The sequence below is a fragment of the Myodes glareolus genome, chromosome 1 (assembly GCF_982192425.1).
Source record: "Myodes glareolus chromosome 1, mMyoGla1.1, whole genome shotgun sequence".
Classification (NCBI taxonomy): Eukaryota; Metazoa; Chordata; class Mammalia; order Rodentia; family Cricetidae; genus Myodes; species Myodes glareolus.
Genome location: NC_142026.1, coordinates 75,999,351 through 76,023,257, shown reverse-complemented (window position 1 = coordinate 76,023,257; position 23,907 = coordinate 75,999,351). Strand labels below are relative to the sequence as shown.

Below are 23,907 nucleotides of genomic sequence, written 5' to 3'. Positions count from 1 at the left end.
CTGTTCAAGAATGGATGACTTTCAATTTCAGGAGCTTTGGAATTGCCACAATGACAAAGAGAACCATGTTTACAGACAACATATAATGTAAATTCTCTACCACATCATGCTTCTGTAAACATCCTGGCAATTATAACATGAATATAAACATCAGAATACTGGCCCACATGACATAAAATTTAGTGACAAGATTATGATTTAATAGCAGAATATAAGACTTCAGGTATTTTTGTTTGTTTTTTGAGATAAGATTTGGTGAAATTTGACTATGTGCAATTGAAAAATAGCATAAAATGGTAATAAGTAAAAGTATGAAGAAACAGGCTACAGAACAGAGATATTTATTAGCAAACATTTCATAGTAGAATACATTAATATCCAGAGCTCCCCAGGAGGCTTTAAAAAAGGCAAAGCAAATAATATTATAATCAAGAAATAATGCCGGAACAGTGCAAAGCAGCGAGAACGACCCCGGGATGGACCCGAGCCGCATTCTGCTGCAGACCCCCCCCCCCCCCCCCCCCGCCATGCCCAAAAGAAAGGCTGAAGGGGATACTAAAGGAGATAAAGCCAAGGTGAAGAACGAGCCACAGAGAAGATCGGCAAGGTTGTCCGCTAAACCTGCACCTCCAAAGTCAGAGCCCAAGCCTAAAAAGGCCCCTGCAAAGAAAGGGAAGGTACCCAAGGGGAAGAAGGGGAAGGCTGATGCCAATAATCCTGCAGAGAATGGAGACGCCTATCTGGTGACTGTACAGTTTGAAATACTATTTTTTATCAAGTTTTATAAAAATGCAGAATTTTGTTTTACTTTTTTTTAAGCTATGTCGTTAGCACACAGAACACTTCATTGTTTGGGGTGGGGAGGAACATGTGTCACTAGCAGTGTCTCCCAAGGTGGATGAATGATGGTTCATGATGGAAAACATCTTTCCCTGATAATTTTGAAAGACTCCTCTTGGCTCCTAGGAGAGACGTCCTGGGAACATGTTGACATGTGGCCACCATGGCACAACATGCCTTGTGTGGGAGAACTAAGTTCGTTTTTATATCCTCCTCCCCTGTACCATCAACATAGACTTAACTCCCTTAAGATCAGAGACCTGTTGGAACCTGATCCCCAAAATTGGTTTTGCCAGTCTGTTGGGCAATCTGGACTTTGCAGTGATATCATTGAGTGTCCTCAAAAGCACAGCGGTTCCTTTTATAGAAGATTGTGGATCTGCAGATTGATAATTCTGCCATTTTCATTTCATTTCCTGAAAGTCAGGGTCGGCTTGTGAAAAGTTGTGAAACAACATCCTCAATGTGAAATGTCAGCCCTCACTCTAAGCTCCTCCCCCTTTTCAGAGCATCCAATGAAGACTCACCGGGTTTTATAGTGGCTTTCTGATTTTGGTAGTCGATACAAGAAGGGAGTTTGGAAGTTCTTGTATACTGTTACTGATTGTCTGCCCATGTTCTGCCTGGAAAACCATGATTGTTTATGGAAAGTGTCTTTAATAAAGCTGGAAACAATTTGGCTTGGAAAAAAAAAAGAAATAATGCCATTTGGTCCAAAAACATGGTAGGCAGAGGAAGAGGCAGGTGAGGCGGATCTCTGTGAGTTCAAAGCCAGCCTGTTCTACAGAAAGAGTTCCAGGAAAGCTAGGGCTGTTACAGAGAAACCCTGTCTCAAAAAACAAACAACAAACAAAACAAGTGACAATTCACAAAATCTTTGACATAGCCAAAATATAAACAATGTATTTACGAATGAAGAAAATGTTCCTCTAATGCAGACTGAGATGTCTGCCCAGTTAATATGCATGCTCAAGGATTTAAACAATAACATATGCTGGGACAATGCAGGAGGAAGAACACAGACGTGGTGTGAGTGAGAATACAAATCACTGCAGCCACCAAGCAATTCAGTGTGCAGCTTCCTGAACAACCAAATATGCAAACAGAGAAAACCTAGAGCAGACACTTATCAAGTTTACAAAGGAATGAAATATACTGCAAATTGTGAATGAATAGAAAGAATCTCAGAAAAAGGGAAAGAAACATAATAAAGAAAAAAATTAACAAAATGCATGTGTTTATATTTTCCTTCACTGATCTCTTGAAATGTATGTCTAAAATGGCCAAAAGTAAACATGAAATTAGGATACAGCTTCAAAAGAAAAAGAGAAAACATCCTAAAACTAAAATGCATACTTTCTATAAAAGTATTTACTTCAAATGTAAGAATACAAAGGGCTAAGAGTGAAAGAGATTTTTTTTAAAGATTTTATGTGAAGGTCATAATTATGATATGTAACAGGAAAAGCCACATCTGTAAATACACAAAACAGAAAATATTAACAAATTAACATCCACCATTGAGAAAGATGACCATGATCAGCACAGAAAACCAATAATGACGAGCAGGCCTCCAGAGAAATCATCCACACAAGAGCAGAAAATGCCCAGTCTCCTCAATCAGCATGCTCCACTGCTGTGGGAAGTCCTTCAGCCAATAGCCTTTAAGATACCAACCTACTTGGGTATGGTCTCCTGTACTATTAAAAAGAGACAACCATGATCTGCCTCTCTCTGTCTTTGTCTCTCTCTCTCTCCCTCTCTCAGCTTCTGGATTCTGGTCCTATTCCCCAATCATGCAGAGGACCGTGTATCTGTGAGTCAACCCCTAAATAAAGAACCCTTTATTATACTCCATTATACGTTATTGCATCGATCGACATCTGGCACCCACTTCGGGTCTGGGTGCTTGTGTGCCCACTCAGGGTCGGAAGAAAAGTAGCTTTTCGCCTGGGCAGGTGGCAGGATCATGTATGCTAGGAGTGCACAGGCAGGAGAGCATGGAGGATTCCCGCTGCCATATTGAGAGACATTTCCAGGCCATCGAGTGCAGTGCATGGTAGATTTAGATTTTACTTAGATAAAAAGGGTTTATTTATTACACAATCCTACCCAGAGTTGAGGTGGTGAGGATAGCTCCCACCAGGCAGACCCAGAGCTGGTGGTGAACTACCTCCACCATACTGAAAGCCTGAGAGAGGCAGAGCATTCAGGGATGCTGGGACCAAGCTCCTTACCATTTAAAAAGCTTTCCTGGTCAGAAAATTATTACAGATACACAATAAAGACAGGTTCAGATAAAAGAAAAAAGACCTCTAAATGGATCACAGTGTTGGATAAATGTATGTAGGCTTGGGAAAAGAAATAGTTACTTAAAAAAAAAGTAAATGGTTCTATAAAATAAAACAAAGTCTTTAAAGAGAGCACAGTCATAGATTAAAGAAGTAAAGAAAAACAAGCCACATAAGCATGGATTATACACAGAGAGTCTGGATTATGTGTATTATTGCGTTTTCTTTGAATTTTTTGACTACATAGAGATAATTGATTCTGAGGGCTATTAAGCTAAACCAAAAAATATATTTTAAAGGTATCTTGATTTCAAAATTTGGGTCTAAGGACATGCTACTTTGGAAAAAGAGATTCTGCTTTTGTTTCCACAGAGATGAGAACCCATAGATTCTTTCCAGATTAATGTAGTTTGATGAAGAAAGACTCCTTGAAAGGTCTCTATGAACCCCCCAAAATACTTCAGCCAACAAAAAGAAGCAAGGAGTTTGGAGAGAACTATGTCCAAATTCCCTAAATGATTGTTTATAAATGTTTGCTTTCATTTAAAGGGGGATATGATATACTTTGCATTGGTATGGATCTTGGCTTATTGGTACAAATTTAAGGTCAATTTTGTTTTATGTATATTTCTGCTCTTGATTAAGGTATTGTGATTGTGAAGCTCATTTAAAATGCAATGTATAATTGAGAAATACGGGTTAATAGATAGTCATCTATAATAGTCAAGTTGGCAGTCATGTTAGTTAGGTTTTCTAAATATATAGAGATATACTTCCATTAGATAATCTTCAACACTTTAAAGACCTATGGAATATGACATTTAAAATGTTTTAAGAACTGAACACTTTTCTCAATAGTAAGACATGTCTGCTTCTGGTAGCACCAATTACTTCAGAGAGGTTGATGGGCATTGAAGAAACTCATTATGGAATTTGCCTTCAATTTGACAAGGCTAACCATTTGGGCAAAAAACTGCTCTTGCCTGGACTACTTGATGGTATACTGTATGAATTAGACATACAGGACCCACAGAAAAGTGACTGCTGAACTTTGTAAATGGCAGGATGGTCCTTGAAGGTTCCTGTTTCACAGAAGAAACTGCCAGACATTCTGCAGGACACAGAATAAAGTTAACTAATGAACTTTGCCATTACAAGACAAAACAGATCTTCAAATTTCCTGTTTCATGGTAAAGTACTGGATCCTTTCGGCCTGTAGTCTGAAGATGGATGCCCCAATGTTACAGAAGAATTTTGGATGACTGTCCAGGCCGCAAGCTGTCTCTGCCAATTCTAGAGTCTTGGAAATTGCTTACAATGCAGTTCCTTAGGTAGTATCACATCCTTCTGGAGTCTTTGAAAAGTAGAAGACAGATACTTATAATTTTCCTTAGTTATGATAATAGATAAATTAGATATGAAAGTTTAGACTCACAGAGAAATATTATAACTATAATTCTTGCTTGATAATACTTTTGTATATGTAATTTTACTATGTTAAAGCTAAAATCTTCATTTTTATTTAGACAGAAAAGAGAAGATGCGGGATGTCCTCCTGTATATGTAAATGTGATAGTATTATTGGTTAATGAATGAAGCTGCTTTAAGAGTAAGGTGGGAATTCTAAGCAGATAGAGGAGGAAGTAGGCAGAGTCAGGAAGACGCCATGTAGCTGCCAAAGGAGAAAGGTGCCCACTAATGCCCGCTGAAACCTAGCCAGAAGGCCATAACCTCATCGTGATGCTCAGATTGAGATGGGTTGACTTAAGATGTAAGAGTTAGTTAGAAATATGCATAAACTAGTAGGACAAGCAGTGTTGTAATTAATACAGTTTCTATGGGATTATTTGTGTCTTGGGCAGCGAGGAACGTATGAGTAGCCTCTGCCAACACTCTACTATGGACACACCTTAAAAAAAAAAAAATCGAACAAGTCTTCAAACCTAGTAACAATCAATGTTTAAAAAAAAAAGTGTTTTCCCAGTGGGGCAATGGTGATACACACCTTTAATACAAGGACTCAAGAGGCAGTGCAAGCATATCTCAGTGAGTTCGAGGCCAAGCCTGGTCTACAAAGTGAGTTCCAGGAAAACCAGAACTGTTACATAGAAAAACCCTGTCTCAATAAACCAAAAAAGTGTCTTCACAAAGTATGCTGAATGTTGACATCAATAGTAGATAGAAAAGAAGAATACAAGATGTATGACTGACTATTGACTTGTTGATAGCATGTTCTCATTCAAACATGGAAAAAATATAAAAGGATCTACTGTAAAGATTCTAATAATATGTATCAAGAATTTTCAGGTATTCTTTTTTATGTAAATGTAAAAAATCTTCCTAAAATTTATAAAATTATGAGACACTACAAAGACTTCATAAATTATGAGAGCAGGATCAAACCCAGAGGTAAATTTTTACAAAATATGTAAAAATTGAAGTGACACAAACCATTGAGTGTTAAAGACAGACAAGATATCAAAGGGAAGGCAATGTAGGGTAGAGATTAATATTGTGCAGAGATATGAATCAACTCTGATCAAAATCATGATGACATTAATTAAGAAAATAGAGAAATTAACCCTCAAAGACACAGAACCTGAAGGAATGACAAAATGCTCTGAAAACTCTGTGTGTAGGACAAACCAAGAGGCTTCAATGGTTCTAACTAAACACCATATTGAAACTATAGTAATGAAACCATTTGATGTTGGTATAAAATTACAACCAGTTATGATAATAGTAGAGGGGCAGCATAAACTCCCAGGCAAAGTCAATGAAAATTGTATTTGTGTTGGAATATTAGCATTTACATACAGTCTTCAAACTCCTACAACAGGAGAATCTAGGGATTATTCTCAGGGGAACTCTCTAGAATCATTTAGGATAAAACAGAATGAGGCAAAACCAATTTCATGTCCTGTCTCTACAGTCACTTGAGCCCTTCCCTATCCCTTCACCTCTTCCTCAATCCCTCTATCATACCTGGATCCTTTGCTACTGTTTCATCTCTCTTCTCAATCCAGGGTTCTAGGTTCTGTTTCACAGGTGAGCCGGACTGACTGACAATGTGAAACCTGCACAGGAGAAAGATTCTTCAGAAAGCACCTGGAACTTTGCAAGGAACAAAAACTAAGGATACTAACACCTGACCAAAGGAAAAACATCAAGGAAAGAGAAAATATCAAGAAAACTGTCTCTTTCAGTAAGTATTTCACTTTACTCTGTGAGATGTTGAAGCTCATTTACACACAGCTCACACACATGCAGAGTGGTTTTCCCAGGAGTCCTGGGGAGAAGCAAAGGAGACAGCATAAAAACTGTTCTCACCATCAGAATCCAGACTATGGCAGTTCTGCAACAGGAGACCTCTGCAAAAAGCCCTATGAGTAGGGTCTAGGCATTCCCACTCCTCCTAGAAGTTCACAGTCACAGCACTGAGTTTCAACAAATCCTGAAATTAAAAAAAAAAAACAACCACTTTGGAGAGTTGTTCATGGGCAGAAAGATTTCCTTCAACAGAAGAGATACTTTTCTCACACAGAAGAGTGATCATAAATGTTCAAAAGATGCTTTACAATTTTGTTTTCATCTAAAGTGAGTTTACTAATGTGAAAATAGTGAAGCACGATATAATCTAACAGCATGCAGGCTGTTACCTGGACCTAAGGGGTAACATAAGTAGACAGCATATAAAGAAATTTCTGAATGCTCTATTTATATCTAGACTATATATTTCTCAGATGTAAAATTAACAGGGAGTAAAAGATTTGTTTAATGTTTATAACCATATGTATGGCACTCCAAATAATATCTGTTTAATCATATCTACATGGGTTAGTTATGTGATTATTATCCTCAAACTCTCTGTAGATGCACAGTCACAGAGGTTGTAGGGTCCACAGGTCTACCTCTCCCCTCAGGGTTCATCTTAAGGACAGTTTCTGGCCAGACATCTCATTACAATTTCCAGTAAACATCCTGCGTGTTCCTGTGCTCCCTCTGCCCCCCAGCGGTTAGCTATAGGGCCATTGTTTACTCCATTTTGGGCTTGGTAAATTTCCTACCTGCCTGGGGGGAATTTCATTGTACAGCAGTTAGGTATATAAGAGATTTCCTAAAGTTGAATAAATGGCATTTGACATTATCTCCTCATGAATGACCCATGTCTCTTGTGTGTTCTTTTAATCTCTGGGCCCTTACCCAGCTTGAAAACGGTACAGTAACACGAACTGTACCGTAGAGAGTAATGCAGGCATTACAGAGGCAAAGGCCACTCTCTTGCTTAGCCAATTGGTAAACAGGGGAGTTAGAAAGCATGGATGAATTTAAATTCCAGAACCTTTGGAACTGCCACAATAGCAAAGAGAAAACTGTTTGCAAACAACAGACAATGCAAATACTCTACTAGATTATCTTAAGAATTGTTTTACAGTCAGACAGTGATGGTGCACACCTTTAATCCCAGCACTGAGGAGGTGGAGGCAGGCGGATCTCTGTGTGTTTGAAACCAGCCTGCTCTAAGCAGTTCCAGGAAGGCCAGGGCTACACAGAGGAACCCTGTCTTAAAAAAAAGAATTACTTTATCAGACAATAGACAGGCAACCATAAGATAAGTAAAAAAAAAAAAAAAATTACTCTAAGAACCACATGATGGAAACTCAAACTTACCAACAATGCAAAGCAATCGACAACAGAATATTCAAAGCTGTGTCTGTAAGGATGAAATGGCAAACAATGGTTACCTCTGGCCAGCCAGGGTAGACCACTAAGAGAACTTTTCTCATGCAACATGTATAAGCAAGAGGTTCATTGCAGGAGGAGGATGAGCAAAAGAGTCAAAGGGCAACAGTTAAATAGTTCATAGCTGACCAATGCTACATGTCATAACTGTGTCAAAAGTATACACAAGAAAATGGAGAAATTTCCTTTATATGATCCTTCAGAGAGCCCTTTCTCAGAAATCGCTTTTGTTCAATCAACTTATCTGACCTTCTGCAAGGTGTGAAGTTTAGCTAAGAATGAAAAGTCTGTTATCGTTCCCTGCATTTTAAGTGGAGGTTCTTCTGAGCTTACATTTAGTGATTGTGAAACAAAAAAGGCCTCTGCTGATAAACTCTATTCCAAAGAATTGCTAGCTTACTTTTCCCAAGGAAACATCAGATATTGAATCTGTTATTCATGTATTATCCTTAACCGTCCTAATTTTCCAGACACCTATCAGATGTGTGTTAAATATAAGAAGGTCCTGAATTGCAGCTCAAAGCATTCTGTGCATCAGAATGTGAATATTCAAAAGAAGTCTTATAAACGTAATGAGCTTGGCAAAATGATTCATGAATCTTCCCAGTGTACACTTTACGACAAAAGTGATACTGCAGAAAACTGCAACAGGTACAGATCTAGCAACCACAGAGATGCTTCTATTAAACATCAAACCTAAACAGAAAGACTGTGTAAAATGTTTAAATTTGTGCTCTACCCTTAGTCAAATCCTACAAATCCACACTAGAAAGGAGGAACTCAAAAATACAGAGAATGATAAATCTTTTGATTCTAACCATAAACCAACCCTGAAACAAAACCAAAGAGGAAAGAAACTACAGCAATGCCAGAAGCATAAAAAATGCTTCAAGATATACTCAAACCTTAGTAAACATAAAGGAACTCATACAGAGGAGAAACCTTATAAATGTACAGAATGTAGTAAGTCTCTCCTGCATTTGTCACAACTCAAAGAACATAACAATATGCAAGTGGAAAACAACCTGACAAATGTACAGAAGGTGGTAAGTGCTCTTCTCAGTCATCAGATGTTAAAAGACATTACAGAACCCATGTTAAAGAGAAACTTACAAATTTACTGATTATGGAAAATCCTTTCATTTGCAGCTCAGGAATTAGAAAGCATCAGAATATTCATACAGGAGAGAATAGTTACAAATGCAATAAATATTGCAAAGACTTTATCTTAAGATACATCAGACAATTCATACAGGGGAGAAGCTTTACAAACGCAGAGCTTATGAAAAATCCTCTACCAGTAGTTCATCTATGAAATACCAGTGTTCCCTAAGGAATACAATTTGAATGAAATTCAAGAGACAGAACTCAAAATACAATCAAAGTCTTTTCAACAAAGTCAAGGGACATAAAGAGGAAACAAGCATCAGAGCTCAAAGAGGACAGGAACAAACTGATTGAAGGGCAAGGGAATGCCAGCAAATGGCTTAGAAAATAAGGATAATGCAGGATGTGAACACTGCAATCTAGAGATGGAAATCGAAGGAATCCCTAAAATAATGAAGAGAGAAATGGAAAACTCTGTAAGCTCAGTGGAGAGAGGTTCACCAGGATACAGCAAGTATAAGACAGACACCAGGCTAAGGAGCTGGATCATTCAATCAAAAAAAAAAAAAAAAAAAGATGATAGGTCAAACAACTGAACTAAATTCTTGCTGCATTACTGCAGCAATATTAAAAGATAAAACTGAAATTGAAGCCTGTTATTGTGGGGTAGGTCTTTAATCCCAGCACTCAGGAGGCAAAGTTGGGATGATCCATGTGATCGTCCAACCTGCTCTTCCTATCAGGTTACAGGTCAGTCAGGGCTACAGAGTGAGACCCTGTCTCAGAAACAAATGGAAAAGCCAAACAAGAATTTAAAGGTATTATTTTATACACTGATTTAAAATCCTCTAAAATGTGTGTTCCCACACAATTACAGCATGAATATTAGGAGACTGATTGTATTGGTTTGGATGAGAATATCTCTCATTGACTTATCTATTTGAACCTAAGTGCCCAGTTGGTCACAGTGTTTTGGGAAGATTAGCTGTTGGAACAATATTGAATAAAGTATGACACCTGAGGACAGGCTCTAAGAAAAAATGATCCTCAAGCCACCTTAAGTTCTCTTTCCCCCTCCTTAGTGACTGTGGTTAATTTAAGTATGTGATCTCTCGCTTTCTATTCAACGCACATGGTTGCTCGCTCCCTGACCTTCCTGCCATAATGGACTCTGATCCCTCAGAAAGCACTAGCCAAAGATGCCTTGGTCATAGTGATTTATGAAGGCAACAGACCAGAAGTAATTACAGGAAAATATTTTCTACTGAATTAAAGATTCTCTTTCAGAGAGAGAATGCATGTCACATTCTGAAACCTGATCAAGAACAGGTCATATAATAGGTCATGAGCACTACAGGGGCCCTTACTGTTTTTTTTCCTAAAAGGTCCAAACGGTAAACTTTGTTTCAAATTGTTGTTTATATTAAAAAGTAAAGTAGTGCACTCTGCCTTCATCAGTCAGTTTTTTTACTGAAGTGCTCAGACGTTAGTACAGAAAACAATTAAGATATTAAATAATGCCAGTATCACAGATGCTAAATAGAACACAGGAATTGTGATGCTTAAATTAATCTGAGGCTTTCCTTGAGGTCCTGATGTATGGAGTAGGAATACTATTCTTCCTCTACTCCAGGATGATGTGCCAATAATGGTCAAAGTACTTGGGAATTGTGACTTCTGAACCAGAGAGCCCAACTCTTCATAATATAAGGGGTTGGAGATATATGTCCCAAGGCTGAGGTGTGCTTGATCTCTGATGCTGTGATGGCCTGTGTTCCCTTGTACAACTCTGATTGAATTCTTTATACTTTATCTCACTGTATTACATACTTTTGCGAACACTGACCCATTCTAATTTTTAGAACTGTGTATAAGATACTGTACTTCTTAATAACCCTGCATAAGGCATAAGACATAGCTTACATAAGAACACTTGAACCCATCTTTTCTAGCCTCTGGCCTTTCCTCTTCAGGAGCCTATCAGTAAAGAACAACCTGCTCAAAGGAACATCCTAGAAGACCTAGTAGAAAAATGGAAGAGCCAGAACCAGAGAATGGAGAACATGCAGTGAAAAAATTTCTGGACCTGAATATGCCTCTGTGCTCATCTGCAAAATGCCTCATGAGATTGAGTCCATCAACATCCCATCAAGGCTAAGAGAGGTACCCTAAATGCACATCTATAGGAAGTTCACAGCAGACAGTAGACAGGTGTCTATTTCAGAGGCTGAGACATTTAGGAGTTGCCCAGGATCCAGTAAGTAACCCCTGACCCATGTTCAGACAGGCAAATTTAGTTAAACTCAGAAAGTCCCAAAAATAAAGACATGAAAGGAGCAGGACTGATAATTTCATTACTACGTTATCTGCCAAAACCCATTATTTGAGTCTGAATCAGTGTGGAGGCCTGAAAATGTGAGCCTATTTTCCCATTGACCAGAGAGTTGGAATTTACCTCTAGTCTTCAAACAAAGGTGCCACCTAGATTTAGACCAGAGAGTTCTGTTCTCTCTCAATGTTATTGTCAACAAGTGTGGTTAATAGTCAGACCTTGTATTTCTAGCATAGAGAAGTAGAAGTTTTACCTCAAACAAAAGTCTAAGTCTCCAATTAAGGCTTCAGTTCTCTTATGGAGATAACTTTGGATTCTACCCAGGGAGTGGTTTGCCTACAGAATGTTTGGGTCTAGGGTGTGAACATGACTTATTTTGTTCTATCAACAAAATGCTTAACTATGGATGTAGCCTTCAATTGGTATGTTCATTTCCTTGTATTATGTTAATGCAGAGTTTTGTCTTACTCCTACCTTTTGGGGTCAGGTGTATTTAAAGCAATTAAAAGTTAAACATGGGCGAATTTCAGTACTCACTGGAATTCCCTCCCGATACTATTCTGTTTCTCCGTTTAATTACTTTCATTCACCTTTTCATATTCTTTACTATATTTCTAAATCCCACGCCTCTACTCTGGCAGCAGGTATTTTTGTTGAGGCTAGTCCCCGATAGATCAGGTCCAGCATTGTTGCCTTCTCTAACCCAACAAAGTGGCCCAACTACACACCTGCAAGTATATATATATGTACCACTTGTACCGATGGAGTCCAGGGAGGTCAGGAGAGGATCAGATCCACAAAATCTGGAGCTATTGAGTGGCTATGGACCATGTGGCTGCTAAGATGGCACCCTGTTCTTTTGCAAGAGCAGTAAGTGCTTGTAGCCTCTGAGTCATCTCTCTAGCCTAAAGGCAGTTCTTAATACATTAAGTTGACAATAAATATTCATTGTGACAACTCTGAGGTCTTTCAGTCCCTGGCTGCTACCATTTTCCTCTATGGAATTAAGTTTATATTCTCAAGAGAAAGTAGAACTGTGAGACATCTCTCTACTCTCTTGTCTTATGTAATTGTATATCTCATGCTAATTCCAGGTCACAAAATGGGCAGTGATTTTGCATGTGTGGATAATAGATTTTATGTTTGCATAATTATAGATATACTGTATATATACATACACATATGGCACAGTTACATTTTGTATCATCTTATATCTTGACAGATACTGAGAATATCTATGATTTCTTACTGAATAACTTTAGGGTAAATATAGGAGAGCAGATGCCAGGGCGGGTGAGATGGCTCAGCAGTTAGGAGCATTGCCTGCTCTTCCAAAGGTCCTGAGTTCAATTCCCAGCAACCACATGGTGGCTCACAACCATCTGTAATGAGGTCTGGTGCCCTCTTCTGGGCTTTAAAAAATATATTTAAAAAAAGCAATACAAAGACAACATGTAACTCTGAAAGCTACAATATAAGGTAATAGGAGAAAATCCTCAACTTCGAGGAAGTTGAGGATTTTCCACTAATCCTATTCTGGGCAAATCAGAGGACACATGAAGAACTCATTATCTTTAAACTAATGAAAGGGGGAGGACCTCATGAATAGCAATAGAAAAGGGATGTGTCTCATCAGCAACCTGGAATTTGACTGTAATGGAGAGATGAAGGTGAGAACCGCAGCATTTTACCACTGAAGCTCCTCATGGTCCATTGCCCACTGTAGCCACCCACAAAACAGTGTAGCTGTTTTAGTTTTACCATAATATCTAGACCAATAGTACTTATAGAAAGCAAAATAAAAAGTTACAAGAGCTTCAGGTAAGCCTGAGGCATCTTGTGACCAACTTCTGGGATGATTCCAATGTTGTCTTCAGCAAAATAATTCTCCAAAACACAGGGAACAATCACTGCTTTCCACAAAAATTCTTCAAGGTCAAAGTACTGCTAAGAATTAGCCCTTCACTTCAATATCTACCCCAGACACAGTGACTCTGCTAAATTCCTACAATGCATTAAGCAGGACTGAGAATGAAGCAGTAAATATTTTCTCTATCACTGTCTGAGGACCAGACAAATTCAGCACAGAATTCTTCTTTCCTCTAAACAAACCTACTACTGCCAAAAGGAGTAAATAAAGCACACAAAAAAGGAAAGTTAGAAAGTCATCACAAAGAGTTGGGTTTACCTTGACACCCAAAGCAAAAATAAATAAAAAAAAACCCACAGACCAGTTGCCAGGGTGGACAGAGACACAGAAAATTCCTCTAGACTACAATGAAATGAAAGTTGAAACCACGCCAAGAATACAAGACCTACAAATTAATCAATCAAAGACACCAAGTATATGGACTCAGTGAGAGAAGAAAAATGACTGCGTCAAAAGATACAAGAAAGCCCTGTGGCAGTATAAAAGTATAAAATCTCTCAAGCACATGAGAACAGGAGGAACATACCTCAGCATAATAAAGATGAACAGACACAAAGCTAAACCAAACACTACAAAAGAAGGACAACTGGAACTACTCCACTTGAATGAGGACTAACTCAGCACAGTGTCATCAGTGGGTACACAATTCAAGAAAGACAGAAAAATTCCAAGTGGGGGGCTCGAAAGATGGCTCAGTGGTTAAGAGCACTGACTGCTCTTCCAGAGGACCTGGGTTCAATTCCCAGCACCCACATGGCAGCTCACAACTGTCTGAAGATCCAGTTGCAGGGGATCTGACACCTTCACACCAATGCACATAAAATAAAAGTTAAATAAACCATAAAAATATTTTTTTAAAAAAATTCAAAGAGGACAACATAGGAGAGTCAGAAGTCAAGGGGACCTTCTTGAGGAAGCTCAGGTCGGACTACTCACCCTGTCTGCAGATATCCTGAACTCCCAGGTCATAGCAGTCATATTGTCAGAAATTGCTATGCAGGCTGGGGCAGGGGGCCATAATCAGATTTGGATCCCGTGTGAAGTAATCCCAATCTGTCAGGCAAGGCATACCCACTGGTATCATAGGGGCAATACTATTTCATGGGTACCAGAAGCTATTTTGGTTCAGTACGAGGCCAGCTCTACAGAAGGAAATACATGGAAGGCATAAGGAACCTGCACAAGAGTGAAAAGAAAGTCACAGGCTCTAGACAGGAAGTCAGTACTGATAACCGCTACATACAAATACTCAATCTGCCTTTAAATGGCTCAGTTCACACCCATAGCCTGGTTCAAAGAAACTCTGGTTTCAATGGTTAGAGCTGTTTTAGAAACTTCTAACTCATCAAATACAGAGAATAATTGACTGCTTACTACACAGCCAATAATGGGAAATCCATACCACCACATCTAATATTATTCTCAGTGAAAATTTCCATAATCATTAATGTAATAGAATCTGCCAAAAGCAAATTTATGTCCTGGTTTTACTGTTCCTTGAGACCTAGCCCATCCCTTCCTCAATCACTGTAACAGACCTTTGCTCTTGTCTCCTCTTTCTTCACCACCCAGGCCTTTCTTCTGCTTTACAGGTGAGCAGGACTGACTCACAATGTGAGACCTGCATATGAGAAAGAGATTCTTTAGAAAAAACCTGGAATTTTTAATGGAAGAAAAAGGATGATAACACTTAGCAGAAAGATAAACATAAAGAGAGAAAATATCACAAAAAAATGTGTCTGTCTCTGAGGATATCACTTTATTCTATGAGATGTGAATCTTCATTCACACACAGCTCACAGATGTGTAGAGTAAAGTAGTCTGTTCAGGAACCCTGAGGAGCAAGGGAGACTGTAAGAAAATTATTCTGATCTTCAGAATCCAGACTGCTGCTCTTCTCCAAAACCTGTGCAAAAGGGCCTGCGAGCAGGATCTAGGCATTCCTAGTCCTCCTACAAAGTCCACAGTCACAGCACTGAATGTCAACAAAGCCTGAAATAGAAAAGGACAGTTCGGGCCACATGTGCGTGGGCAGAGTACATTTCTAAGGAGGCATTTTTCTGATATAGGTGATAATCATAATTCTTTTTTATTTTTTGAGTGCAGAGCTTTTTGAGAGAAGGGTAAAGGGAAGGGAAGATGGAGAGACAAAGAAAGAGGGAGAAAGAGAGCTCAAAAGGAACCTTCTAATTTTGTTTTAATCTACAAGGAGCTTTCTGTCTATAAAAATACTATGGCCTAATAGTATCTTCTCACAGCATGCATACTGGGCTTGCCTGGACATTGTCAAATGGCTGAGGTGACCTCTTGGCCTCTAGGCTCCAGGCTCCTCTCTTGGCCTCCACCTCTGTCCAGTCTTCTCTTCCCTTCTCTCCCCCCACTTCTCAAGCACAAGTTCATTCTGGACCCTTGCAGATGCCTCTGGCTATTTTTTCCCTCATACCTACAATAACCACATGGTGGAGCAGTTGTGTCCTCATTTTTCATTCAGAAAGCTAAGCATATGAAGACACATTTTTGAATTCTGTTTTTACAACAGAGTGCATACATCTCTGGCAATTCTAATATTTACAACCATAACTGCGGTGGTTTATAATGTACATTTTCCGACCCAATCAAATATACAGAGGTAACTCATTTCACTAATACCTATGGGGACAGCTATTCGCGCTGAAGGCCACTCTTAGGTAGGGAAGTAGTGGACTACCGGAGTTAGAAAAGCATGGATGAATTTGAACTCCAGAAGCTTTGTAACTATTACAGTATGAAAGAGAACGCGTTTGCAAACTCCAGACACTGCAGATGCTCTACGAGATTATTTTGTGAAAATATTCTGACAACCATAAAAGATAAAAAAAAAAAATCACGATTAAACCTCACTTCATAGGATCTCAACCTTATCGACAACCGAAAGATATTCACAACATAATTCTGAAAGCCGAGTCCTTCTGAGCAGTCTCAGCGAGCAGACCCCCTGTCCCTTCCCTCCTCGGTCCCAGTCCTGCAGCTTCTCAGACCTGGGTGGTTTCAGGGCCGCCGGGCTGTGGTTCCCGCCACTGCGCTGCTGACTGCTGACTTTCCCAGGAAATTTCCCGACAACTGAAGCTCTGCGGAGTTTTCAGGTACCCGAACTCACAGCGGGGTCTTCCTCACCCAGTTCAGAACCTCGCGGCTCCCCAGTCCAGGAGGAAATGGCGCAATTTCCTGTCCCTTCAGCCTCGTTCCCTGGAGCGCCTCCTCCTGACCCGGCACAATACACTCCACTTCCGGTGACGTCTTCTTTACGGGTCTACCGCGGGCTCTTTTTCTTTAGTTTCCCGAGTTTGTGCCTCCCCCCCCCCCCACCCCGCCCCGCACAAACGCCTCTCGCAGGTGTCCTCTCTCTAACAGGGACCCGGCCCTTCTATTCCGTCTCAGGCTGCTGTTAGGAATATTTTCTATCTCCGTGGGATCTCGAAGGTGTTAGGAATATTTTCTAACACAAGCTCTCTGCCGAGCAAAAAATCCCAACCTAGCCAAATCAGAACAAACCAAACTAAAAGATACCTAGGTTTAATTGGACTCCTGCGCTCTCCAGTGGCCCCCACGTGTTTGTTTGTTTGTTTGTCTGTTTGTTTTTAGGAGAAGTTTAAATAGCCTAGGGGAGTGGTCTTGACCTTTTCGGAGGAGGGGGCAAGGGGCACAGGGGCGGGGTCTATAAAGATGAAGGCTAGATACCAGGATTTACTGCTGCCTTCCACAGAGCTCCAAGCTTTCCTCGGCCCGCTCTGCACAGCCTCCCCACATGCTTGCTGCCAGTCTAGAGTAGAACTGGATCTAGAAGGACCGTGCACCCCACTTACTGACCCCCCCCCGTTTTGAAACCTTGGGATATACGTTATTATGCACGGAGTTAGCATAAAAGAAGTTATATTTTATAATGCTGAGGGTCATCACACCAGGTTTACAATCTAAATTCCTAACTAGGGTCTCCCAAGGCTGCTCGCCTGTTGTACGATGTATCTTAGTTGAAGGTCAGGCTCAGTTTCTAACTGAAATCTTTAATCTGATGGTCACAATCCTTGGGGAGACTGTTTAGTCACAGATGTCATCAAGATGACATCTCTCCGGATATGCAGAGCAGAGTATTGCTCTTAGTCTCTGTTTAAATACTGTCCACGAAGGGTAAAGATATCTCGGACTGTGTCTGGTTATCTTGAGTAAGTGATGTCACTGAAGTTCTGGTTGTCAGGTGCAGCCTTAGGTGTATAAGGTTTCCTAACTAAGCTATTGTTCCATGTCTAAAAGGATTTTTTTCTTTGTTTGTTTTATTTTTTACTATGCTTATTATGTCCTGTCTAACTTCTCATCTTGGAATACTAGTCTCCTGGCTTAAAAACGCATACCAGAAGTCAACAAACTCCCTAAATTATGAGACTCAGATGCCATTCCTTCCCCAAAAAATTAAAACTGTTGGGTCCAGGGGGGTCGCGCAAAGATGAGAACACCACCAAGTCTAATAAACCAGAAGCAAACTTTATTCCAGAAACCAGATCCTAGGATAACCAGAAGCAAACTTAAAAATAAAAAATAAAAATAAAACACCGCGTGTAACATGAGGGGGCCAGCTTGTTGGGGTTTCCATCCCTCCAAAGTACCCCAACAGCTGGCAAGCAACAAAGAAAATCACACACAAGACTCCATAAGGTTGTAAACTGATTGGCCCATTAGGTCAGACTACTTATTAATTCTTATGACTTATCTTAACCCATTATTCTGATCTATGTTAGCCACACGGGCTCAGTACCTTTCTCAATGTGACAGCTTACATGTTGCCTCTTCAGTGGTCTGCGCAGGAGTGACAGAGGAACCTCTCTGCTTTCCAGAATTCTCCTGTTCTCATTGCATCACCTCTACTTCCTGTCTGGTTTTCCCGCCTATACTGCCTGCCTGGCCAATCAGCATTTTATTAAAATATGATTTACAGAATAAAGACAATTCTCCCACAACCGCGGGGCACAGAAGCTTATCAGCTAGCTGAGACCACAGCCAGAGATGGTGTTTGTTAGGGTGTGGCAAAAGGCCGGTTTTTGACCCCACCTTTTATAGTTAGGACACCAAGCATTAGGTCTGGGTAAAGGAATTTTTACAACCTTGCCCTGACCCTTGGGCTGATCAGCGGAGACCCTAGGGAGGGGAGTGAGTGCTAATGTCAAGGAGAAATTTGGAATTAACTGGTTCCTGGGCTGAGAATTTAGGAGGAAAAACCTTTCACACTGTTTCCAGGTAAATCTTCAGATACTGACTGCCATATTTTATAACCTCCATTATCAGAGCTCATTAATTAAACCTTTTTATTTATCCACTGTCTCCTGGTACCTCCGGGTGCAAACTGAGGTCATGCCTCTCCTCTGGTGGTGCCAGTTTCCCATAACAGAGATGGTATCTGACCCAGAGGTCACATATCTCTGTCTCCTAAAGGTTAAACTCAGTTTACATCTGCCATTTATCAAGGATGGTCAGGACACTGTTCTTAATTTGTAGAGAGAAATTCTGACCTTGTAAATAAAACAGCCAGTTGTAAAATGACCTACGCATCCCAAGCATCTGAGAAAATAATTCACTCTGAATGAATGATCCTTGATCTGCTGAGAAAGCTGCTGACAGTCTGTTCTCATTCTCCTAGACTTATAACTTTATATTTCTTTATTTTTATATTTTTATTTTCTTATGCCTGGACTCTTCAAAAACTAAGATGTAATGGCCTTGGCTCAAAGCATAACCATACTTGTTTCCCCCAAGGAGAGCAATTTAAATGATATCTGATGTACAGAACTCAAAAACTAGAGTCATGTTTGTTGTGCCCAGATCATGACCCCCAGAGAGAGACCACCAGAGAGGCCCCGACTGTAATAAGCAAGGTATAATCAGCATAATACAAACATGTTTGGAACTCATCTCCATCCCCATTACAACAAGGTAGAGAGGAATTGTCTCTCCTCTGTGGGGTAAGCTTTTAAAGGCATAACTACAAAGAGAATCTTTGAAGATGCTTTGGCATGGGTACAAGGACTTTTGCTCCCTCACATTCTGTTAAGTTAGCTTTTTCCTTGTTTTTAGAGCAAGGCCACTGTTCTTGAGTTAGGCCATCTTTATTAGTCTGTACCAGGTGGCTGGCTGGTGTGAGCTAAGTGACCTTGTGCTCAGAATATCCTGGGTGGGAGAGGGGAAGGCCACTATCTTCCTGGGAAAACATTCTGCTAGGAAATTTCTTCTTGCCCCTTTGAGGGTCCCACAATGTTCAAGATGATCAAACATGTAAACCATGTGAAGGAACTCAGAGAAGATAGGAACAAAATGATCCCTTGGCAAGGACACACTAGCAAATGCCTGAAGGAAATGAGGACATTGTAGGATATGAAAACTGAATTCAATAAGTAGAAACACTGAAACATGCAAACTGAAATGAAGCAAGAATTGAAAAATGCAATAAGCCTAATAATAACACAAAGAAATCAGTTCATTAGGAGACAGAATATCAGGCTTGCAGATAAGGTAGAGGAGCTGTATGGCTCAGTCAAATTAAATAATGAATTGAAATGTTCCATGCAAGTAGCAGTACTTAATGATAAAAGTGAAGTTTCAACTGCATGTTCTATTCTTATTTGTGAAATTCTAAATTTTTGAGACAGTAACTCATACTGGAGAGCTTTACTGGAAAGCCAGATAATTATTTCCATCACTATACAAATGAAGTGACACTAAAAGGCCATCTTTATCCTTCCCTCCCAGTCCTCCACAACTGCCCCTCAAACATCCAGAATTACACTATTAGCAAAACTGATATTCCAACACGAGGCAATATAGAAGATGAGCATACCATTATACTCAGGCAAAGAAAGACATCAAAATAGAACTAGAAAAATTAAGTTGTTTTTATGTTAGGAATGGGTCTGAACATATCAAAATAATGGCAAGGTAAAAAAAAGAAAAATCTTACTTCTATGTGAGCTAGCATAGCTGTGCCAAGTCCAGCATGCAAACACATTCAGCAAGGGTCCCACTAGGACTTCATTTCTTTGAGCAGTCAGAGCTCATCTCGCATACTTATGTCAATGACTAAGTTAAAAACAACACAAATGACAACCTTACCACAGTTTTGAGCACCATTTTTTTTAACATTTTGACCTCAAAAAGTGTTGACCTTTGAAAAATTTGAAATTCTCACAAGTAGCTTCTTTACACCTTTTTTGAAATGGAATTGTGTCTTATTTCAGTCTTTGACAAAAAAGACAAGAAATTCTGTTTATATTTCTCACACTTATTTGTACATTTCTAAGTTTTTGGTGAATTCCAGGAGTGGTGGTTCATATATTTTATCTCAACCCTCTGGGGGCAGAGGTAGATGAATCTCTGTCAGTCAAGACAAGCCTGATCTACATGGTAAATTCTAGAACAGCCAGGGATTCTCAGTGAGGCCCTGACTCAGAAAAAAAAAATATCTGCGAGCTGGAGAGGTCACTCAATGGTTAAAGCACTGACTGCTCTTTCAGAGGATCCAGGTTCTATTACCAGCACCTACATGACAGCTCACAATCATCTGTAAATCCAGTCAAGGGGATCTCTTGACCTTTTCTGGTACTTTCTGACCTTCATGAGTACTGCATGCATATGGTCCAAAGACATATATGCAGATAAAGCACCCAAATATATATTCTGTGGGATAATTCTCTTGTACACTGTAAAGATTTGTCACTCATATTGGTTTAATAAAATGCTGATTGGCCAGTAGCCCGGCAGGAAGTATAGGCAGGGCAACCAGACTAGGAAAAAGGCAGAGACACAATCACCAGCCAGACACAGAGGAAGCAAGATGAAAATACCTCACTAAGAAAAAGTACCAAGCCACATGGTTAACCATAGACAAGGATTATGGGTTAATTTAAGTTGTAAGAGCTAGTTTCATGATAATCCTGAGCTAATAGGCCAAACAATTTATAATTAACATAAGCCTTTGTGTGTTTCTTTGGGGCTTAACAGCTACAGGACTGGGTGGGACAGAAACTTCTGTCTACACACATAAAAATAAATAAATGAGCTGGGCATTGGTGGCACACACCTTTAATCCCAGCACTTAGAAGGCAGAGGCAGACAGATCTCTGTGAGTATGAGGCTAGCCTGGTCTTCAAGAAGTAGTTCCAGGACAGGCTCCAACTTCAGAGAAACATTGTCTGGAAAAGCCAAAAACAAACAAACAAATAAATAAATGATTTTATAAAAAGCCCAATAGAAGCCAGATGATGGCGATACATGCCTTTAATCCCAGCACTCAGGAGGCAGAGGCAGGTAGATCTCTCTGAGTTCAAGGCCAACCTCCTCTATAAAATTAGTTCCAGCACAGCCAGGGCTGTTATACACAGAGAAACACTGCCTCAAAATACAAAAAAAGAAAAAAAACCCAACCACAATGGAACCATCTGTGGTGTGGTGTTCACTTGATGAATAACATCTACAAAGAGGAAAAAGGCTTTAACAGATAAACCTGAACTTAATGCAGTCTTATTTTTTAACAGATTTTATTTATTTATTTGTTTGTTTGTTTGTTTGTTTGTTCTGCCTGCATGTGTGCCTGATATCCAAAAGAGGGCACCAGACCCCATTACAGATGGTAGTATGCCACCATGTTGCTGTTGGGAATTGACTCAGGACCTTTGGAAGAACAGGCAGTGCTCTTAACCACTGAGCCAGCCCCCAGTGCAGTCTTAGGTTTACAGGGACTACACTAACACAGTGCTATCTAGGTTTTTAATGTTACTAATGATTTGTTCTGCAATGCTGGGCGTCATCTCCAGGGACCCACACATAACAAGGACTTTATGACTCATATAGCTCAATAGTCCTGCTAGCGATTTTTTAAGTCTTTGCTCACAAACACAATCTGCCTGTCTCCTGTGATGAACAGTGGAAGCATCTGTTTATGTATCCCAAGAGGCTCACTATAATTGGAAACTTGAATTTTCAGGGAGGGATTCAAGAAAATATGATGAAATCAGAACAGATTTTTCTGACTTAATTAGGGGCACACTGCACTGTAAGGTATCCCCTGTCTTTTAGATGAACTCCTTTCTGAAGAAGACACACTTCACTAATCCTGTTGGAGAAGCAGTGAATATGACCAGAAAGAAATACTGCAGGCAGAATATGACATTTTCCAGATTTGCAATTTCCCACATAGTCTTGGACTTAAGGTGAAAATAGAAAAGTTTAGGTGATGACTTCCACATGGTCAACAGCTCTATTATCTGAAGATATGATAGAATGTGTCACAGGAAGTGGACAGTTGTGCTTGGCCTAATATTACTGATTTACACTGCACAGCTGTAATCATTGTCAAGTGGATCTATTTGTGCTTCCTAACTCACTAAACTGAAATGGATTGTCAAATAACCAATTTTTCTCTCTTAGAACTGTCACAGCAGAAATCACAGCTGTAAAATGTATTTGGGGTCACATACACCCAACATTTCATTTGCAGATTTCCAGAAAATGAGTTCTTGTCTCATTTCCAATATATTTTATTTAGGTTTTTTTGAGACAGATTCTCTGTAGCTTTTGGAGCCTGCCCTGGAACTCGCTCTGTAGACCAGTCTGGCCTTAAACTCATGGAGATCTGCCTGTTTTCTGTCTCCTAGGTGCTGGAATTAAAGGCATGTACCACCACCACCTGAACTCACTTCCTCTTTTTAAAAGGGCATCTCTACTTATTATTTGAGTATTCCAGGAATATATACAGCAATATTCTCTTGGTACCATTCTGATTACTGCACAGTTGTTTTCTTCTCTACAGCTGGATCTCTGACCCAGATGTTAAAAAGATTGAGGCTAATTGTAAGTAAGGAGTTAGAGAAAAAAAAAGCATGCAGGTCACTAATTTATATTATAAAATATTGTTCAAGCATTTTTACCAAGAGGACATGAATTGCTAATGTCTCTAAACATACTTAACATTTTCATGGCCCACAATAGATATTTTTTATGAATTATAACCTTGGGTTTGCTTAGATTTATTTATTTATTTTCATTTTATGTGCATGAGTGATTTACCTCCATAAGTGTGGATGCAGCACATGACTGCCTGACATCTGTGAATATCAGAAGAGGGATTCGGGGCCTCTGAAAATGGAGACAGCTTTGACCCCCTCTGTAGGTCTTGTGAGCAAAAGCTGCATCCTCTTCAAGAACATCAAATACTGCAGACAACAAAGTCATCACTTCAGCCCCCAACCCTAACCCATAGAGGAAGTGCTCAGCTGATGACTCTCTCTTTGTCTCTTTCCTTCTTGCACAGCTCTTTAAACAAATAGATTGTTAATCATCTTTATCTGGGTGAAAAAGTATGGGTAGTAATATAAATTTGCCTTTCAGGAGTACTGCAAATGAAATACTGGGTTTGTGTTTCCCTGGGAATTTTAAGGTATGTTTCTAATGTGTCTGATTTTATAGTATTTACTCAGAACTACATGAATTATAAGTTGTGTGCTGAAGTTGAAAGGTTTTAGCTTTAGAAAAACCTGCAGTTTAGTCTGATGTTTTATCTCTGTTTGCTCAGATAGAGTGAATTCTCAGAGTGATGAGAAGAATATTTCTCAGAGAACAGAACTCATAGGCTGAAATTTAGCTACTGA

The 23,907-nt window shown here is 39.6% G+C and overlaps 1 protein-coding gene across 9 annotated transcripts in view; it reads right to left on the bottom strand.

Annotated features, from left to right (window-relative positions):
* The window catches only part of LOC125411811 (uncharacterized), a 29,871-nt gene extending 13,417 nt beyond the window's left edge, over positions 1 to 16,454 (bottom strand). The window contains exons 1-7 of one of the 9 annotated variants that reach the window (XM_048452178.3): positions 16,261 to 16,454; positions 14,782 to 14,864; positions 14,180 to 14,385; positions 7,803 to 7,845; positions 7,588 to 7,695; positions 6,462 to 6,585; positions 6,117 to 6,208 (exon numbers count right to left, since the gene is read on the bottom strand). The gene's annotated coding sequence lies outside the window, so the exon portion shown is untranslated. Of the gene's footprint in view, positions 1 to 6,116; positions 6,209 to 6,461; positions 6,586 to 7,587; positions 7,696 to 7,802; positions 7,846 to 14,179; positions 14,420 to 14,781; positions 14,865 to 16,260 lie in introns of all 9 variants that reach the window. The other 8 variants (XM_048452177.3, XM_048452181.3, XM_048452179.3 and 5 more) reach the window with 8 other exon arrangements.
* Between the last annotated feature and the right edge of the window lie 7,453 nt (positions 16,455 to 23,907).